The following is an 18113-nucleotide window of genomic DNA, read 5'->3' as shown; positions in this document are numbered from 1 at the left end:
GTGATTTCTCAGTCTTTAAATACATTTCCCTGGTTTGTGTTTTCATCTAAGCAACTTTGCTTCTTTAATGTTATTTAAAATTAAATTTGTTCTTTCGTTCGTTACAATGCTTAGCGAGTTAATAAGTTTATAAATCATAATTAACTACTACTTTCTATTCTATCGCCCTTTTGAATTGCTTTCTATTTTACTTTCTCATGTGTTTTTTTTTTCCTTTCCAGTGTAATTTGCCTCATGCATGCTTTATTTTAAAGATGGGTAGACTTTATTTTCAAGGTGTGGTAAGTTGGCTTCACTGGAAATGTGTAAGCATGTCATGAGTGACACACACATGAGTGTGTGGGTGCGTGTGCTTGCACATGTGTGTGAACATACATGTGTGTATAAAAGCTTAACTTTTTAAGCTTAACAGAATCATTTTTAACAAAGATTCTCCTCTCCTTTGCTGTGTGCAACTCCTGAGACATGTTGATTCCAGAATGCCATCAGGGACTCCTTATTTCTGTACAATAAAAGGAAGTCAAATAAAGTATAATGAATTTTCAGACAGTTCAGCAAAGCTTTAAAATGTTCAAAGAGAGAGTCAAAAGGCTTCAGTCATTAGGATTTTACTTAGGGAATGTGGGTGAGCTTCATTAGAATGTGAAACCACAGGAGGCAGAAACGAATCCAGCAAATGCCTCTTTTTTCATTGTATCAGATCACACAGGAACTCCCGAGCGGCGGGTCTAGAAAGAACTGTGATTTTAGCAAAAAGGGGTGCAGAGGCAAGTGGCGATAATCACCGGGGCATAGGCCTAGCTGCGCTTAAACATTTGCACGTCCTTCCTCGTCGTCTGGCACACTGTGCCCTCACACACATTGCCGTGCACCTGTACGTCAGCACACACACCTGCTCGTCCATGCTGTTCTTCAGCCTAAGTCATTCGTCCCGCCTTCCTGAATTTCTGACTTCTTCTCTCCTGGTCATGACAGGTTTTCCCTGCTGTTTGCTTTTCATTCTCGTTGAAATAGTTTAAGTTTTACGCTGGTGCCCCCCTTCCAAAATATTAACAGTGATTTATGTCGTACCATTGATGCAGTCGCTCCCAGGCACTTTTTACAGTTGTCTCGAGTTTTTGCAAGTTCTGTTTCCCTCTGTGAGATGTGAGGACAGGTGCTCCTCAGTGTCTCCACTCTCAAACCTGCGGTGCCGACAGTCTGTACATCTTCCACTCACTTATTCGGTTATTTTGCAGTTTTCCATGAGGCATGTCGCAAGAGAACATCTTCTATAGTGACCTTTTAATTGATGCCACTACAAATCCACAGCCCCCTGCACTTCCCGTTACCCCTCAGTTGCTGGCGTCGCATCTCCCACATCTGGCTGGCTGGGCCAGGTCAGAACCTGTGTCCACATCTGCATGTATGGATCTTTTGAAAAAGATGACCCTCCGGTCCCTCAGGGAACTCCCCCAGACTTTACCTTCCGCCTTTGTCTCTGGTCTAGTATATTTGGTTTTTGACTGACTAGTTCCATGTAAACATACTTATTTCACAGAAACCTTTACAACTGAGAATTCACTCGGATGCTGTCCCAAACTTTTCTACTCCACCTTTGACTTAAGATGCTAGGCCCCTTCTCGTCTGCACGTCATGAAATGGGTCTGTCATTTAGGCCCTGATGATAGCAATCCTGAAAGTGGTTCAAAAGTAGATTTTTGTGCAAAATGGAAGAAATGCAACATTCTGTACCTATGATGTTACACATGAGAGGGAAATAACAAAAGTCCAACATTTTCTGGTAAATTCTTTCTGCTGAGGAGTTGGTCAGACTAGCACTGAGATAGAGAATACTGGGATCTAGTGTCACCTCTCTCACACACCTTCAGTAAGGACTGTTAAAGAAGTATCTTCCTTTCTTTGAGACTTAATTTTCACATTTTCAAAAGAAGGAAACGTGATTCCAAATAAAACAAAAAAAAATCCTAGCTCTTCCATGGTATGGCAGACTTGCTGTGTTACATTGCAAAGGCACGGTGTAGGGAGGGGAAGAAATTATCAACCTTTCTATTATCTATACCACACTATACCTCAGGGTTGAAGGGAGAGCATTAGAGAAAATGAGGCATAAATGCTTAAAAACATAGAACATATGCAATAGGTTTTAGGTCTTATCATACACAGGGATTTAACCTATCTGTATTAATATATTAGAGCACATCATAAATTAAAAGCCTGCATAATACATTTGATATATATTTTTACTATATTGATTTTTTTTTTTATTTTTTTTGTCAACGTTTATTTATTTTTGGGACAGAGGGAGACAGAGCATGAACGGGGGAGGGGTAGAGAGAGAGGGAGACACAGAATCGGAAACAGGCTCCAGGCTCTGAGCCATCAGCCCAGAGCCTGACGCGGGGCTCGAACTCACGGACCGCGAGATCGTGACCTGGCTGAAGTCGGACGCTTAACCGACTGCGCCACCCAGTCGCCCCTATATTGATTTTTGAATAACAGTGAAACCTTCTCTCCAGAGGCCAGATAGAGAAGTCAACTTCTTTGAAGTCTGTATTAGGTAGGTAGCTCACATTATCTTATGCTAAGGAAGTGCCCTCAGATGTCAGTAGTTCACAACCAAGGATTATTCTCATTCACTCTACATGTCCATCATGTGTTGGATGTGGCCTGTACTCTGCCATTTTTATGCCAAAACTCCAGCTGAGAGAGATTTTTGTTGGGAATATTGCCATTCCTGTGCCAGAGGGACCATGCATGTTGTGGCCACATGGTGACTTAAAAGCTTCTATTTGCATATATACATGTTATTTCCACTCATATTTCATTCGCCATGTGAGTCACATGGCCAAACCAGAAGGCAGTGGGCCAAGATATTAAACCCTCTCCAAGACAGACACAACAGATATTTGAGAGTCCCATATCAAAGGAGGCAAATCGGAAATATTAGAGAAGAAGATGAAAACATGCAGACATCTACTGGATAAAAAATCACTTGGCACAAAATGTCAATGCTCTGGTCCCTACTCTGTCATTAGTTTGCTATGTGATCATAAGCAGTTCACATAATATTTATTTGAATAAGGCCATTTTTAATTTAAAATAGAAATATCAGCACCCTTGCTTACTTTCTGGAATTGATAATAGGAAGGGATTAGGTCATTGAAGTGTCAAAGTGTTTTGCAAATCAGGCAAAACTTAAATAAAAGTCCAGAAGGATCCAGGTATCAGATGGCACCATTGTTTATTCACCCCAAAGATCAGGAATTATTTGAAACAGGGAGAGCCTTCATTCTATAACCCAGTGGTATCTACAACATGGAGCAAGAAAAGAAATAAAGATCTACTTCATCCTTTGTACCTTGGAAGAGTACTAATAAATGGTACAGTTTTCAAAGAAATGTCCAAATATTTAAAAAGGGTATCATTTTCAGTGAGAAGAAAATCTGTTCTTGATGGGCCTTGATGTGTCCAAATATTAAAAATGGATATCATTTTAGATGAGAAGAAAGTCTGTTCTTGATGTGTCTTGTGTCTAGATATCCAAAATGGACAGCATTTTAGGTGAAAAAGAAAGTCTGTTCTTGACATGTCTACAGATTTGAGTAGATACATTCTAAAGGAGAGGTCTAACCATGAGATCTTAATCAAAGTGTCTTCAAGGCCATGCTCCATCTGGAGATCTAGGAAAGGATCTGTTCCAGGCCTTTATCCTGGTTTCTGGTAGTTCCCTGGCTTGCGGAAACATGTGTCCTATCTTCACATGGCATTCTCCTTGTGTAAATTTCAACCTCTGTGTCTAAAATTTCCTTATTTTAAATAAGGACATCAGTCAAATTGGATTAGGGCCCACCCTAATAACTTCATCTTTATTAATTATATCTAGAGTGACACTGTTTCCTTTAATTTATTTATCTTTATTTGTAAATTTACATCCAAGTTAGTTAGCATATAGTGCAACAACGATTTCAGGAGTAGATTCTTTAATGTTCCTTACCTGTTTAGCCCATTCCCCCCTCCCACGGCAACCTTCTGTTTGTTCTCTATATGTAAGTCTCTTATGTTTTGTCCCTCTCCCTGTTTTTATATTATTTTTGCTTCCCTTCCATTATGTTCATTTGTTTTGTATCTTAAGTACCTCATATGAGTGAAGTCATATGATATTTGTCTTCCTCTGACTAATTGGGCTTAGCATAATACCTTCTAGTTCCATCCACATAGTTGCAAATGGCAAGATTTCATTCTTTTTGATTGCTGAGTAATACTCCATTGTATATATATACCACATCTTCTTTATTCATTCATCCATCGATGGACATTTAGGCTCTTTTCATACTTCAGCTACTGTCATCAGTGTAGCTATAAACATGGGGGTGCATGTGCCCCTTCGAAACAGCACACCTGTATCTCTTGGATAAATACCTAGTAGTGCAATTTCTGGGTCATAGGGTAGTTCTATTTTTGGTTTTTTAAGGAAACTCCATGCTATTTTCCAGAGTGGCTGCACCAGTTTGCATTCCCACCAGCAGTGCAGAAGAGATCCTCTTTCTCCACATCCTCGCCAACATCTGTTGTTGCCTGAGTTGTTAATTTTACTTGTTCTCATTGGAGTGAGGTGGTACCTCATTGTGGTTTTAATTTGTATTTCCCTGATGATGTGTGATACTGAGCATTTTTTCATATGTCTGTTTGCCATCTGGATGTCTTCTTTGGAAAAGTGTCTGTTCATATCTTTTGCCTATTTCTTCACTGGATTATTTGTTTTGTGGGTGTTAAGTTTGATAAGTTCTTTATAGATTTTGGATACTAACCCTTTATCTCATATGTCATTTGCAAATATCTTCTCCCATTCCATTGGTTGCCTTTTGGTTTTGCTGATTGTTTCCTTCACCGTGCAGAAGTTTTGTTTTTTTAACTTGATGAGGTCCCAATAGTTCATTTTTGCTTTCGTTTCTTTGCCTCTGGAGACACGTAAAGTAAGAAGTTGCTGTGGCTGAGGTCAAAGAGGTATTTGCCTGATTTCTCCTCTAGGATTTTGATGGCTTCCTGACTTACATTTAGGTCTTTCATCCATTTTGATTTTATTTTTGTCTATGGTGTATGAACATGGTCCAGGTTCATTTTTCTGCATGCCACTATCCAGTTTTTCTAGCACCATTTGCTGAAGAGACTGTATTCCGTTGGATATTCTTTCCTGCTTTGTCAAAGATTAGTTGGCCATATGTTTGTGCATCCATTTCTGGGTTCTCTATTCTGTTCCATTAATCTGAGTGTCTGGGGTTTTTTTGTTTGTTTTTTTTTGTTTTTGTTTTTTTGTTTTTTTGTTTTTTTTTTTCCAGTAGCATACTGTCTTGATAATCACAGCTTTGTAATGCATCTTGAAGTCTGGGATTGTGATGCCTCCAGCTTTGGTTTTCTTTTTCAAGATCGCTTTGGCTATTTGGGGTCTTTTCTGGTTCCATACAAATTTTAGGATTATTTGTTGTAGCTCTGTGAAGAATGCTGGTGTTATTTTGATAGGAATTACATTGAATATGTAGATTGCTTTGGGTGGGATTGACATTTTAACAATATTTGTTCTTCCAATCCAGGAGCATGGAATATTTTTCCATTTTTTTGTGTCTTCTTCAATTTCTTTCATAAGCTTTCTATAGTTTTCAGTGTATAGATTTTTGACCTCTGGTTAAATTTATTCCTAGGTATTTTATGGTTTTTGATGCAAGTAAATGGGATCTATTCCTTGATTTCTCTTTCTGTTGCTTCATTGTTGGTGTATAGGAATGCAACTGATTTCTGTGTGTTGATTTTATATCCTGTGACTTCGCTGAATTCATGGATCAGTTCTAGCAGTTTTTGGTGGAACATTTGGGGTTTTCCATATAGAGTATCATGTCATCTGCGAAGAGTGAAAGTTTGACTTCCTCCTGTCTTACTTGGATGCTTTTTATTTCTTTGTATTTTCTGATTTCTGAGGCTATGACTTCCAATACTATGTTGAATAACAGTCGCGAGAGGACAGTGACACTGTTTACAAATAAGGTGATATTCTGAGGTACTGAGGGTTATGACTTCAACATATGTATTTCTGGGGACACAGTTCAACCCATCACAAGTCCTACTTTAATTCACTGTGTGATTTTAATTAAGTCATTTTTACTCTCTATCCTTCAACACCAGTTTCTTTAACTTGACACCTCTTTGCGAGAGAATGTCTGGAAGCACTCTCTGCTTCAAGATTCTAACATCTTGAGGTACCAGACTCCAGAGGTTAAAACCAACCAGGATGACCAAAAAAACATATCTGATCTGCTGGGTTAAGAATCCATTAGAGATACTGTTCTCCCTCAGAAGCCTTTGGCCTATGGAGAGAATCTTAAAATGACCAAATTGAAAGAAACTTTCATGGCCAACTAGAGGAAACTGCCTTCCCTGTCAACTGGTTTTCTTGCCTCTGCATCAATACTTCCAGTAGTGGGAAGCTCATCACCCCTAAGGCTGTCTTCCTCATGTTAGGATACTTTGAGCTGGTCAGACATTTCTTCTCAAGTTGAGCCAGTTCCACTCACTCAAAGGTTCAAATTTAATCCTCTGTGACTGGACTGAGCTAATGTCATCTACTTAGAGCCAAAGTCAGCGCCCTTCCCTGCAGACAGTACTTATTTTTGACACCCTCGGGATAAACATTTGAAGCTACAGCATCCAGGGAGAGAAGATGGCTTAAATGTTTCTGGTTCTTTTGTTCATCAGTCTTAATTCCAAGTTCTTGAGCTCTCAGTCTGAATCACACAAAAGGGAAAATAATGACCCACCCTATCCAGTATTTGAACTGCTCATTGAACCAAAAGAAAAATCAGAGCTAGGATATTCTATCGGGTAAACATAAGCTGGAGCAGTTTTACTGCAGCCGTTAAGGCAATTTAAAGAAAAGAACTCTTTGCACTACATTTAGGAAGACAGATTAATTATGACATGCTTAGAAACCATTAATATGTGTGGATGCCTATCAAGTAATTATTCAAACCCACACATTCACAAGAAAAATAGGAAGATTCTTGCTAGAAATTTACATATACAAATTTGAAAAGTTCATTTCTAAACTCTGCTGTGATTTATACACCCACATTTTGATAATTTGAATTATGTATTAAACACATACTTTAAAAATACTTGTCATTATAATATGCTTTACACAACAATGTGTTATATTTCTTGCTGGGAATTCATTGTTAATATATATTTATAGGACACATTCAAATGTATTACGAAATGTAGATGCATTTATTGGTAACAAATGAAATTAATGAAGCATCTGTGAATGAGATTTTAATTTACTGTTACCTAAAACTTAATAAAACCTTAAAGCCTGATTTATAAATTCATCAAGATGCGAAAAATGAGGGGTTTTATTAATGATAGGAGAGAAGGAAAATTAACATTTTTCTACTTTTCTCCTAGCACAAAGCACAGTTTACTAAAGACTTCAATATGAATATGACATTGCAGTGACCTACAAAATAAAAGCAGTCAGAATCTAGCGTAGACAACCTACAAGCAAAATTGTGTGTGTGTGTGTGTGTGTGTGTGCGTGCATATGTAATTTCATATATATGAAATTGACTGTGATAGCTTCAAGGCAGCACATGGAGGTGAGACAAAAGAAAGATTATCAGAGAATAAAAACAAAGAGCACAAAGAATGTTAATTGCAGTATTATTTAAAACACCATATTATAAAATCTCAATGAATCCTAATGAATCAGAGGATTTATTTGAGCCTGACAATGGCTAAGTACTTCTTAAAATGAAATCAAGAGAGATTAGAAAAAAGAAAAAAAGAAAAAGGAAAGGGTCCATCTTGAGCTTCAAAATCAGGAAATGAAGCACTGGCTGTAAGGTCAGTGGAGAACTTGCAAATTCATTCTGATTTCACCAACATATTTAACTCTCTCCAAAGCTGGGTCTTTGTTTCATAGTCAAGTCATTAGGCCCCACCCTTGGCAGTATTTTCTCAGCCCCTAGCTCTGTGTTGGGTTCTTTATTTCCTTTTCTGCCACATAGAAATGGAGACTTAATAAAAGCATATTTTATTTCCAATCTGCTATTTCATGGCTCTTGCCCTGATAATCATTACTTTTCTTTATTGCAAAACAATTTCTTTTTTAAAGGCATGCATCTTGAATGACCATATTTATGTGCTGGCTGTTCCCTAAATGACAGCAAACTTCCCTTTAGCAACTTCAGCTCTTCTCTGTGGGCTGGGGACAAGGATGGATTGAATGATTGATGGGCTTCATTGGTGAAAGAGGCTCCTGTCTTGACTCCCTGAGGCCAGAGCTGCACAGCCTAAGCAAAGTGGAGAGTTGATAAATTACTCAAATATTTTTGCCCAAGTTACTCTTGAAGCCCCACAACCCTAAATAGATCTGAGAACAGAGAGAAAATGCTGAGATGATTCCAAAGAACCCAAATCAAGTTCCTCTGAAGCAGAATAATGTCTTCCTTTACAATTTCCTATGGAAAATACTTGTGGTCACTATCAGTAGACTCAGGGTCAAGTCTTTACTGTGAACACCCTGTAACCTCTCTTGGTACTTTAGTTCCCTCATTCGTAAAATGTGAATTAACTCTTTCATTTAATCACTGCCTAATACATGACAAGTGTGTTGTCCTGGCCCCAAGAATGAATGAATGTATTACTGAGTAAAATTCAGAGAGATTTAATGATTTGTCCCAAGATGGTGTAGGTAGCAAGTGGCCGAGCCAGCATTCCAACCCTTTTGGGGGTTTCCAGTACAGAAGCCTGCCTCTCCAGGAGGATTTGATCTGAGGGATATTGCACTAAAAGGTTGAAACTGACAAGAACAAGACTGTCTACCCAGGGCATTGTATTCCCTTCTCTGAATTTTTGCTTTTTTTGCAATTCCTGGAACAATTCCTGTTTTACACTGTCTGTAAACATAAAAGTTAAACTTTTTTTCAGTTTGTCTTTGTGCACCCTTAGCTGGCCCAGTGAAATCTTATTTCTCTTATCCCTGCTGCTTTCTTGAGCTCCTCTTACCAAAGGGTTTGATGCAGATGAACACAAAAGGGACAGACAAAATATAAACTGAACTACATCTTAGGGATTACTCATAGAAGATGGAAGTCACATCAAGTCACCCTGGAGTTAGATTTTACTCGTCTATAATTTTTATTCTTATGTAACTAAAGACAGTCATGGGCTTGGAACCCAGCTTCAGAGTAGCCAGGAGTTTCTATATTTTTGTTCACCCTTGGCCATACCCTTACTTTGTGAATCAGGTAGTAGTTTCTCTCTTTTTTACAACATATGATGAATCTCAAAACAAGAACACTACAAATACTACTGTGAATCGCTTTCTCCTTGTACTCCATTGGCAAGGCTAAAGCCTCAAGCATTTTACATTGCATGGCATTGTAATAACCAGAGAGAACCTGGATCCTTATGTTGAAAACAAAGACTTCTCTATGTCACATACTTTATCACATCTAGTTAAGAATATACTCAAATCAACAAAAAAACATCTGTAGTTCAGATTCCTGTGATTTTTTTTTTTTTGGATTTCTATCCAGTTTATCAAATTTATTTCTGTCTCTGAGTTCCAAACTTCTGTAAATGACCTCACTCTTCACCCCACACCCAGTACCCTTAGTCAGAAACCTAAGGGCCATCTTACCTTTACTGTATCCCACTGCCATTTTGGACCTCAGCATTGTCCTTCCACCTTTTATCCATATTGCTTCTCAAAGATCCTCATGGAGCCAGTTGTAGCCAGTTTCAGGCCTCCATGTTGACACAGAATGGTCTCTGTAAAATCTGTGATTTTTTTTCTTGCTTGTGTGCAAACCTCCAGTGAACAGTTTACCTCCCTAGCCTCATTCTTGCCATTGCCAGTTGGTACTGTCCACTCCATAGCCAAGTCCCTGAAGGGGTCTCTAAGCATAACAATCTTTACTCATGTTATTTAATGAGTCTGGCACATCTTCCTTGCCCTTGTCCACCCTGGAAGGCCCTCTTTTTCTCTCCAGCAGCAGTTCATGTCATCTTGTCTGTGAAGTGGTGTTTGTTTGTTTAGCACATCAGATAAAACTACACATTTGATACCCCTCTCCAAACTCTGTCAGGGCACTTTTATCACCACATTGCACTTATTTGTCTGGGATTTGGTTTCTTCCATTCCATTGTGATCTTCTTGGGGCATGAATCGTACCTCATCTTTGTATCTCTGGTGTCCAACACCAGGCTTGCTATTTAGAAAGTATCAAGTAAATATTTGTGGAATAAATAAATAGAAGCACAATTCATTTCCCCAATTTCCTGTCATCTACTTCAGAACAACCTTTTCAAATACTCTAGAAAATTATTTTCATTGTCTAAGATTTTGCAATAACTCAGACATCCTGTCTATAACACTTATTAATCATAATAGCTTTGAAATAATTTCTCTGTGCAAAATACTCAGGGTCTCATCCATAACTAAGTGAAATACAGTCTAAAATAATCAATCATTATTTTCTAAACCAAAGACTCTGTAATTAAGGAGTCTATCAATGTGCCAACAACCTGTGGGTATAGAAATTAATTTTTGTTTATTAAAGGACCCTAAAGATAATGTAATATGGGCCCATGGTGAAATGGATTAATAAATTGCTTGTCTCGTTTCATTTGTTCTTTTCTATTTAAATTCTGTGGGAAAATAGGAAAATCTTACAGATACATTCCTTTAAAAATTTGACATGATGGAAACTTTTTTTTCCTGAAGCCAGAAGACTCATCATTCCCACCATCATCCTGTTTACTTGTATTGGGTTGTAAAATGCCTGGAAGGAGAAAGTGAACACCTAACCATTTAGATCAGGTGGTATAGATAGGTTATTTCGTTTAGTTTTCTACTGAGTTTATTCATTCAACAAACATATATCATGCACACATTGCTATCTCTCTTTTGGGAGTGATACAAGCTGAAGCCCAGAGAATGGGTCTGTATTGACCTTGGTCTCACAATTAGTAATTGGCAGCATCAGGATCAGAATCCAAGTCTGTCTGACTCATGGGCCTATGTCCATTCTACCACAACTTTGGTTCATAAGCATTTGATTCTAAAGCCCTTGCTTTATTGTTTGAAGTATTTCTTTAAAGTAGCTGATGGCAAGTTGAAGGAAAGCCCATAGAGGCCAACAATCTTCTTAAAAGATTCTCATGACCTGTAACTAAAGCATTCCTAAGCTGATACAGGACTTGGCGACCATCTCATCCAGCCCTTTCATTTGAAAGATGAATGAACATTGACTATCTTCTGCAACCCATTCATTTACTTATTTATTCAACCAATATTCATGGAATATCTACTATGTGAGAAACAGTGTTGCCTTTAAGCCCTTATGGAGATCAAAATTTTGCTTAAGAGTAATTGAATGAGAAAAAGTTAAACAGAAGACCCTTAATTGTTATAAATGTGGGGCTTATTTGATGATACTGATATGTTAAGGAAGCTCATTTTTTAGACCAATGGAAGATCCATTTATAACACATATTCACATCAGAAAACTATGCCTGTCCCAGAAAGAACAGAGAACTAAACTGTAACACAAGTTGGGAAGAATGAAAAGCATTCCCTTTAGATATGGGGAACAGCAGGTAATATACAGTTGTCGTTCCCTATGAAGTCCACCCTGATTCACCCTGGATCAGGTGTTCCCTTGTACATGTCTATTAATAACCTGTATTTCTCCATGTTGAGGCATGTATCACTCCTTTATGGTTGTAAAGTAAAATACCTGTTGCCACTATGGCTTTCAAGCTTCCTGAGGTCAGGAACTATGACTTACTCATCACAGAACATCAAGAGCTTAGTATGTTCTCAGTACTCATTTGTTGACAAAATGGATGAAAGGATTAATCAGTGAAAACATTTGGCATACATTTTGGAGGGAAGTGAGTTTCCTTTCCAATGTTAAGTTACACACAGTGAACATTAATGAGAACCATCACCTAAAGCCAGGGATGCTATGCGTAATGTTACCAGGGCTCTGAACAAGAGTGTGACCAGCTAAATGCAGATCAATGTGAAAAGGAACATAAGAGTAAATAGAATCAGATCAGCAGAACTTGGTTATCCCAAGAAAGTAAGTCCAGAAGGTTCACCAACATCTATTAGGGCTAATAAATGAATCGTAATTATTAAAGCTAATAAATGAATTCTATAAAGTTTCAAGATTCAAAATCAGTATATAAAAGTCTGTGGAATTTCTATATACCAGTAATGAAACATCAGAAAGATAAATTAAGAAAACAATCCCATTTGCAATTGCATGAAAAAGAATGAAACACCTAGAGACAAACTTAACCAAGAAGGTAAAAGACCTGTATGCTGAAAATTTATGCATTAATGAAAGAAATTGAATAAGATGGGTAAATATTGGAAAAATATTCCTTGCTCATGGATTGGAAGAGTTAGTATTGTTAAAATATCAAACTACCCAAAGTGATCTACAGATTGAATGTGATGCCAAATTTTCAGTGGCATACTTCACAGAATTAGAACAAGTAATTCTAAAATTTGTATTCAGCTACAAAGGATCCCAAATAGCCAAAGCAATCTTGAGAAAGAACAAAGCTGGAAGTATCATGCTGCCTGATTTCAAACTATACTACAAAGGTATAGTAATCAAAACAGTACGGTATTGGTACAGAAAAAGACACATAGGTCAACAGAAGAGTTGAGAGCCTAGAAATAAACTCACACATAAATGTAAAAATAATCTATAACAGAAGAGTCAATAACATACAATAGAGAAAGGACAATATCCTCAATAAATGTTGGGAAAATTGGACAGCCACATGCAAAACAATGAAACTAGCCTACCATTTTATACTATATACAAAAATCAACTCAAAATGAATTAAAGACTTGAACATAAGACCTGAAACCATAAAATTCATAGAAGAAAACCTAGATGGTAAATTCCTTCACATTGGTCTTAGTGATGTCTATATGGATCTGACTCCAAAAGCAATGGAAACAAAAGCAAAAATACATAGGACTACATCAAACTATAGTTTCTATACAGCAAAGGAAACCATCATTAAAATGAAACCATCATCACAGCAGCCTTATGAATGGAAGAAGATATTTGCAAACCATATATCCAATAAGGTGTGAGTATTCAAAATATACAAAGAACTCGTACAATTCAATAACAAACAAACAACATGGTTAAAAAATGGGCAGAGGATCTGAGTAGACATTTCAGACAGATGAAAACACATCTGCCAACAGGCAGATGAAACGATTCTCAGCATCACTAATACAAATCAAATCCACAATGAAATGTAACCTAACACCTGTTAGAAAAGCTATTATCAAAAAAAAAAATGAGAAATAGGATGTATTGGCAAGGATGTGGGGAAAAGGAGACCCTCATACACTACTGGTGAGATTGTAAATTGGTGTAGCCACTATGGAAAATAGCATGGAGATTCCTCCAAAAATTAAAAATAGAAATACTATGTGACCTAGCTTTCCCACTTCTGGGTATTTATCCTAAGCATAAAAAAGCACCAATTTGAAAAGATAAATGCACCTATATGTTCATTGCAACATTATTTACAGTAGCCAAGATTGGAAGCAGCCTGGATAGCCATCAATATATGAATGGATAAAGAAGATGTGGTGTATTTATGCAATGGAATATTACTCAGCCATAAAAGAGAATGAAATCTTGTCATTTGTGACAACATGGATGGACCTTGAGAGCATTAGGCTAAGTGAAATAAGGCAGATGGAGAAGGACACATATTACAATTTCACTCATATGTGGAATCTAAAAACAAACAAACAATAAAATCAAACTCATAGATACAGCAAACAGACTATGGTTACCATAAGGCAAGGGGGTTGGAGGGTGGACAAAATGGTTGAAGGGGGTCAACTGTAAGGTGGTGGATGCTGACTAGAGTTGGTAGTGATCAGTTTGTAGTGCATGTAGATGTCAAATTATAAAGCTGTACACCTGAAAGTTATTTAAAAAAAGAAGAAAGCCAGAAGAAACTTCAACTGGTATAATTGCCCCATGACAATGTTGTTAACAGGGTTGAATAGTTCCCTAATGAATAGGGAATTAAAAGTTTGTATCAGGAACACAGTCAGCAACTGTTATGGGTGTTTCACATAATTGCACTTGAGATAATGATATAGTAAGCTGTATGTAGTTCTTATCTCAATAGTCTTTATCTGTCCAATCAATAAATACTTTTAAATTGTCTTCTACCAGTTAAACACTGGTATAGAGCAGTGCTTAAGACTAATAGTTTAATCTTTGACTAAACATTTTATCGTTTTGTTGCACGCATATGCTAAAGGAATTTTTTCAGATCGTGGTGGGGATGGGTATATGTGTTATCAGGACCCCAGACCACAACTGGAGCTCAGATTGGACAAAACCAGTTAAGTCACCTTTTTTTTTAGAACATTACCTTTGGAAAAAGCCAATATCTTGTCTGGATGTGCCAGATGTTACCATTTCTCATTTAATCACATCATTTCTCCCTGCGACAGCCAGATTTATCTTCTAAAGCTCATTTGCATTTTAAAATCAAGGTTGTATTTCTGATTATAAAAGTGAGATATGTGGGAGGTAGGTGGATGATGCGCTAAAGGGATGATGGGCATTAAGGAGGGCACTTGTTGCAATCAGCAATGGGTGTTATATGTAAATGATGAAACACTAAATTCTGTTCCTGAAACCAATACTACACTATATTCTAACTAACTTGAATTTAAATAAAATCTTGGAAAGAAAAAAACATGGGATATGTTCACTATAGAAAATTTTAAAAGTTTAGAAAACTTCATGTCAAGGAGAAAATCATTGTTTACATGTTGCTGTATATCCAGGGTTATCCTATTTTTTAAAAAAATGTAACAAACATCAATAAAGACCTTAGTATCCTTTTATTAATTACTATGCTATACCTCTTTTACATGTAAACATCATTCTTTTTTTTTAATGTTTCCTTATTTTTGAGAGAGAGAGAGAAGTGAGAGCACAGAGGAGGGGCAGAGATAGAGGGTAAGAGAGAATCCTAAGCAGGCTCCATGCTGTCAGCACAGAGCCCGACACGGGGCTTCATCTCACGAACTGAACTGTGAGATCATGACCTGAGCTGATATCAAGAGTCAGACACTTAAGTGGCTGAGCCACCCAGATGCCCCTCACCTTTGTATTTCTAAATAATATGTTCTTGCTTAACTTGTCTCTTTTTCATCTTTAATACCACCTGTTGACTTCCTAGTGTGAAGACAAGACCCAATTCTTTTATTTCCAGTTTCCGTTGTCAAACATTCAATTTCCCTCTCCCTCTCTGCACATTCCTAAACAAGCTTTATATATTTCCCTTTGCCTCCCCCACTCCATCCACCCATCCCTGCTCTCTTCCCTCCCTCCATCCATCCACCCATCCATCCATCTGTCTGTCCATCTATTAATGTATCTATTTTCCCTTTCTTTTGATCTGGTCAGTCTTCCCAGTAAAGAACCCTCATATCCTCTACAATCCTAAAATTACTCACTAGAATTATAGAAGCCAAACAAGGAAAGGGGGTTTGAGATGGAGTCTCACCTTTCAGTCTATAGACTTTCACTTAATCTCTCTCCTTTTTGGTATGTTGTCTCATTTAAATATTCATCTGCACTTTGTGGCCTGAGGCTGGCATTTCTAGTTCACTTTCTCTAAGTATTAACCTACTTTGTTCGATTGAAGTTGGGGAGTGGTGGTTACCTAGTCCCATAGAGTGGAAGAGGTTACCTGGGAATCTGAGCAACTTCATAAAGACATTAAAGAAGCTCTCCTATGGTCTGTCTTGCAACTCGTGCTGTCTTCTGAGATAGCTACTGCATCCAGTTTTGGAGCCCGCTCATACATTCTCAGATGCAGAGCAGCTTGCCTCCCTTCGCTCCCCCAGCTATCTGCATTCTAGTGAGTCTTCACTCTTGCATCTGCTTTCTGTCTTCCAAATCTGTTTCCTTTTTTTTTCCTTTTATTATTTCCTCCTTTGTTCTCCTTGTTCTTTTATGCTTTTGCCTTTATTTAAGCTTCACTGTGATTTTAGTGAAGTGTTAAGGATCAGAGACAAACCGATGTGTTCAGCCTGCCGTGTTCAGCAGGCAGGTGTTGTTCCATTTCATAGAGGAGGCAATTGAGGCAATTAAAGAGTTGGTAGCATACTTAAAGTCATGGGGTCGATGAATTAGCTTGTGAAGGAGATGCTGTTCCCAAGGGACTAGCTGACTCTGGCTTTAAACCTGGGTCTCCAATATTGCAGTGTTTTCCCATTTCCCTTGGAACTAACCAAGCCACAGCCCTTTATTTATTAGTGTATTCTAAACTCTGGAGTCTGAGGAAAGATATGTGTGATTTCTACACCTTCATTCTCACCCCTCAAATGTATCCTTAATTTATCTCCTTGAAATCCAGATAAATAAAATATTGTATATGAGTGAGGTAATGGCTTCAGGCCAGAGTTCCCTGTGATCCTACTACAAATCTTGGGTGGGTTGTTTCCATGAAGTGTCCCTGCCCATATCTCAAAAATACATATAAGCCATCATTAATCTCTCAACTTATGAGTTGTGTTATCATCTCAGATTGATGCATAATTTTTTTAGTAAGTGTGCATGAAGACAGAGACCACCTGGGTGACCTTTCATGGTTTATTTCTCCCATGAAAATATTTTTGCAAAGATTATTTTCTTCCTATCTTGTGGCACATTGTTGTTATGTGAACCATAGTGAATGCTTAAAAATAAGTTAATGAAAAAAATGAGTTAATGCTGATTGTCAGAACCAGGAGGGATCATACTGATTACTTAGTTTGCATTTGTGCATTCTTTGGTTAATCTTTCCTTTTCACTTTGCTTCCCTCCCCCAACATCTTATTATAATTTTTTTAAGTATACAGCATAGTTGAAAGCATTTTATAGTCAGCACCCACATACTTACCACCTAATTTCTGCCATGAACATTTTACTTGTTTTTTAAATCCTGTATCTACCCATCTATCCATCATCAGTCTCTTTTTTTACACATTTTCAAGTAAATGGCAGACACCTGTATACCTCCCCAACTACTTTAGTATGCACATAACTAACTAGAGTTTAATATTTATTTAAATTATTTTTTCATGTAAAAACTTATATACAATGAAATGCAAAAACCTGAAGTGTACATTCACTGAAATTTTACAAATGCATTTCTTTCTTGGCCTTTTATTTTCTCTTGTGGTCTCCGCATTTATTTAATTCAATAGATGTTTGTCAAATACATCCTTTGTGCCAAACATTAATAATAGCATGTATTAATATGATATATGCTAGACAGAGAAGAATACTGATTCTCACAGTGGAAATCTGGGAGTTAAGCAATGAGGAGAGAAATGTTACAGAAAGCATTTGTCACTGAAGAAGGCTATGAACAAAAGTACAAAGAATGAAAAAAAAAAAAAACAAGTGTTTGGGGCAAAATGAGTTGTTTTTATAACTTGAGCCCAGTGAGAGTTTGTGTGTGTGGCAACAGAAAGGGTAAGAAACGTACTTGTTTTAAAATCCAAAATTCAAAACTATGCATATGAAACAAATTGGCAATAAATGATGTGCTTACTGCTACAGCACTGAGCTGAGCAGAAGATCTGGGCTTCCTCAGCTGGTCATTCCTGAACTAAAAATGACACTTTGACAACTCATATTTCAATCTGTTTTATTTCATTGGTAAACTGCTAAAATTCACCTTTCGTAGGTGTCTGATATCTGTCTGACTACACATGGCTTCCAAAATGTCTTAATATAAATGTGTTTGGGGAAAACAACTGAGTGATTATTCTAAATGTGAAAAGATCACTACATAAAATGCTTTGTTACTTAAATTGAACTATAAATGCATTTACTACAAACTGAGGGAAAAGGGGAGATGTGAAAATTCAAGAGCAAAACTTAGAATAGTCAGAAAAAGGAAATAAACTCCCTTTGGATTTGTGGATTTATTACTTTGGATGTGATAGGGTGCAAATCTTGTCATCATTCATTCATTGACCCAACATG

The sequence above is a fragment of the Lynx canadensis genome, chromosome E2, assembly GCF_007474595.2.
Source record: "Lynx canadensis isolate LIC74 chromosome E2, mLynCan4.pri.v2, whole genome shotgun sequence".
NCBI classification, from domain to species: Eukaryota; Metazoa; Chordata; class Mammalia; order Carnivora; family Felidae; genus Lynx; species Lynx canadensis.
The sequence above is the reverse complement of the archived record's forward strand: the minus strand, read 5'-3'. Positions refer to the sequence as shown.